We start from the raw sequence: 4,644 nt of genomic DNA, 5'->3' as shown, positions 1-4,644 counted from the left end.
CTAAAGTCAATATTTGACACAATAGCCCAGTGGCACACAAGCGAATTTAAAATATAAACCGTTTAACTTATTGGCCTAATCCTCATAAATCAATCACTCCTATCAGTATGTGATACTAATTGTATGTATAAAAATGTCATGTTGCATCGAAACTTACACTTTGGAAACACTGATTTGTAAGTGGAGATTTTTTGTTTGTTTCATGATAGAGTGCATAAGAAACTTAAAGCCATAACAGAAGTTCATTATATATTAGCTAAGAGACTGTCCCCCATTCTCGTGTAACATTTATGTTTTAGTTATGTATCGACAATACAAAGATGTATGTGAACTTCACAAGGCGTAATTGATGAATTTCAAAACATTTGTTTGACTGAAACAACTCATATTTTCTATATTTAGAATGAAACGAGACTGAAACAACATACTTGCTATATTTAGATTAAAACAACACATATTTTCCATCTTTAGATTGAAACAACATACTTGCTATATTTAGATTAAAAAAAATCAAACACATATTTTCTATGTTTAGATTGAAACAACACATACTCAATCGCTATTTTTAAGTTATATCGCTTCATCAAATGTATAGCTTATTTCGGTCAAAAAACTGCAATTTGCCTGTATTTTCTGAAAGTAACGAACAGATTAATATTCCAATCACAGACAATGAAATTGAGTATGCAATCAAAACCCTTAAAAATAATAAAGCCAGTGGATATGACAATGTAGTAAATGAACACCTTAAAGCAACATTTCCATTAATGAAAACAATATACATGTATGTTAAACTTTTTAACCTAATATTAAATACCGGTATAATTCCTGAATCATGGACTATTGGTATAATCAACCCCATATATAAAAACAAAGGGGACAAATCTGACCCTGGAAATTATAGGCCTATAACTTTGTTAAGTTGTTTAGGTAAAGTTGTACATGTATTTTAAATAAAAGAATAACTGATTATGTTGAATCTAATGAAATAATTAACAACAACAACAACAACAACAACATCAACTTTATTTAGCTCAAGCAATGATAACAAGCATGTGAGCATACAGCGAATAATACATTTGAACAAAAATACCTTGTGAGGTCACGTGACAGATTGTTTGACGGGGTTGACAATAGTAATAGTGTGTTATTCCATTTATTTTTTTGAAAAAGACTATAAATTCTTGTCTGGGAATGTTCCATTTTCGGATATTGGGTGGCTGAAACTAATTTAATAATCGACGCTTTTAATAGTTATGTGAATTTTGAACACTATTAACACCATTTTTTTTTATTGTTTTTAAAAGAAACAGAGTTTTTTCTAATTGTATTTGTGCAGCCTGAATTAAATCGCTGCATCGAAACCGCAAGCTACGAAACCGCGCTATACAGTACCCAAAAGGTAGTGTTATCGTCTGCTGTGTAAAGCCTTACCTGGTAACTTCGCGTAAAATGTGTTAAGTAAGATTTATTAATTAATAGACGATATTATCAACGAATGATTAGTTTAAATATTCGAAAGATGGATATAAAATGTTTCGAAGCATCTGGAAGTATTCACCATTTGATCATAAAAGTATCAGTTTAGCAAATTTAGCAGAAGACTGAGAAATGTCATAACCTGATAATGTCACGTGTCTTCACAGAAGTAGAACATGTAAACACCAATTAGATAAGAAAGTGCATAGTTATTGTATACTCGTGGAAAAGGATTAATTTGATTGTATACAACTAATAAACTACATCTATATAGACATATTGACAGGTGTAAAATGTTAATGAAAAAAAGCATGACCTATATTCAACATAAGAAAAAAAAGTGTGCTAGATCTAATGAAAAAAAAAACAACAAAAAACAAAAAAACAAACAAAACAAAACCTGACCTATATTCAGCATGAGGAAAAAAGTGTACTCAGGACTGTAAAACTAGAACTAGAGAAGTCAAGGAAATAAGCTTGACCTATGAAAAAATAGAATAGAAAATGACCATATGAGTTAATCTGTATCAATGAAGTGACAGTTTGCATTAATTACAAAGAAAGATGAAAAAAGATTATAATATTTGTATATAAAAACTGATGAACTATACTGACAGCAGTGACAAGGAAAAGCAAATGGAATAAATAAAACATTAATACAGTATTGGTGTACAGATCCTATGACAGTATAACCATTTTTACAGAGAAAATATTCATGTGATTCCTTACTGTTTAACCGTTTCTAAAATAATTTTAATAAATGTACAAAGCTTTTTTGACTGAGTATTAAGTAGCTCTTTAAATTTAAGAGTATTACATCTTCTTAAATAATAAGGTTTAATGTATAATTTTCTAGTCTGATTAAAAAATGGACAGGCAGGTTTTAGGAAAGGATTTTCTACTTCAGATCATTATTTGTTTTGCAACACATTATTCATTATCTTAATAACAATGGAAAAAAGCTTTTTTGCTCCTTTATTGTTCTTAAACAAGCATTTGACACAGTTTGGAGAAATGGTTTATGGGAAAAACTGATAAACTCAAATATTAATGGAAAATGTTTTCAGGTCATTAAAAACTTGTACAGTAACATTAAGTCATGTGTTAAAGGTAAATTTTTGTTTTTCTAATTTTTTTCCTTGTAATATAGGTGTACGACAAGGAGAAAATTTATCGCCATTGCTATTTCCACTATTTTTAAACGATCTAGAATCGTATTTTTTAAATGATAGTAACGTACATGGAATAACATTGGTAAATGGGAGTAATACAAATGAGCTTTTCTGTCTTTTAAAATAATTTATATTACTCTATGCTGACGATACGGTAATAATATCAGAAACAGCAGATGATTTACAAAAAGCATTAAATATATATGAACAATACTGTGATACTTGGAAACTTAAGGTTAATACGTCAAAGACAAAATCGTAGTTTTTTCTAAAGGTAGACAACAAATGTTTAATTTTACTTTCAAAAACGAACCTATCGAGGTAGTAAATGAGTACAAATATCTTGGAATTTATTTTAGTAAAACAGGTTCTTTTCTAAAATGTAAAAAACATATCGCAAGCCAAGCTACAAGAGCTACGTATAGTTTAGTAAAAAATTCTAATCGTCTCAATCTTCCAATAGATTTACAAATTGAATTATTTAACAAAACAATTAAGCCGATTTTACTGTACGGTGTAGAAATTTGGGGATTTGGTAATCTCGACATTATTGAGCGAGTACAACTAAGGTTTTTAAAAATTATTATTAAATTAAAGAAGTCAACAGCAAATTATTTTGTTTATGGAGAAACCGGTTGTATGCCTCTAGCTATTGACATCGAAGAAAGGATAATATCATTCTGGTCTAAATTATGCAAAAACGACGGTGTTAACGTTAATAATAAATTGTCAATTTTTGTCTATAATAGGTTACTACACTCAACAGCTGGTTTAAGTGATAATTTGCTTAAAAAGAAATTTCCATGGTTTTTTAATGTCAAAACTATTTTAATCAAATGTGGTCTATCACAAGTGTGGTTCGACAACACATTTACAAACTCTGAGTGGCTCAAACTTTCTGTTAAACAAAAGTTAAAAGATCTTATTTTAAATGAGTGGTATTCTAAAATTGAAAATTCGAGTAACAGTATGTTTTATAGAGTAATTAAAAGAACATTTGGATTTGATTCGTACTTGGTTAATTTAGATAGTTCATTACTGTACTATTTTATTAAATTTCGAACAAGAAATCATCGATTTCCAATAGAAACGGGTAATTGGTCCAGTACTCCAATTAACCAAAGATTTTGTCCTAATTGTCAAAATGAAATTGGTGACGAATTTCATTATTTACTTGATCAATTTAACGAAGAAAGAAAACGATTTTTGAAAAAAGTATATTATCAACGACCAAACATTTTTAAATTAGAAAATATTATGTGTACTAAAACAAATCTGAATTTCGCAAATTGTGTAAATTTGTTAAATGTATTATTCAAAAGATAAGAACTTAACTATTCACTGAAAATACTTATGTTATTTATATTACATTAGTTCTTAATTTGTAATTATTGATTAGCATGTTTTGTTTGTCTCCTTTTGTGAGCCTCGTATGATTATATCATTTATTGTAAATTCCACATATTTGCATGTATACATGTATTGAGAGAAATTAAGATTATGTTATGTTATGTTATGTTACTGAAGCGAGAGGAAAATAAGCAATAGGCGCGACAATATCGTCATCTATATTAAAAAAACACCACTTACCAATCATTATATTAATAAATTCCCTGATTCAAAGCTTACATTGTAACTAGCGGACAAATCAGTACATACGGGATCTAATTAATCCATTAGTGTCTGTTACACTGCGTTAATCTTTTTCCGTATATCTTATGCTATACATACGGTGGCATAGAGGTGACATTTGCAGTTTTATTTTATCTCGTGGCCACGACTTATTATCTTGAGGCCTCAAGATATTATCTCGTGGCCACGACTTATTATCTCGTGGCCACGACTTATTATCTTGTGGCCTCAAGATATTATCTCGTGGCCACGAGTTATTATCTTGTGGCCACGACTTATTATCTCGTGGCCTCAAGATATTATCTCGTGGCCACGACTTATTATCTCGTGGCCACGAGTTATTATCTTGTGGCCTCAAGAT

Source organism: Ruditapes philippinarum, unplaced genomic scaffold (genome assembly GCF_026571515.1).
Source record: "Ruditapes philippinarum isolate M1 unplaced genomic scaffold, ASM2657151v2 ctg5655_1_1_1_1, whole genome shotgun sequence".
Classification (NCBI taxonomy): Eukaryota; Metazoa; Mollusca; class Bivalvia; order Venerida; family Veneridae; genus Ruditapes; species Ruditapes philippinarum.
The sequence above is the reverse complement of the archived record's forward strand: the minus strand, read 5'-3'. Positions refer to the sequence as shown.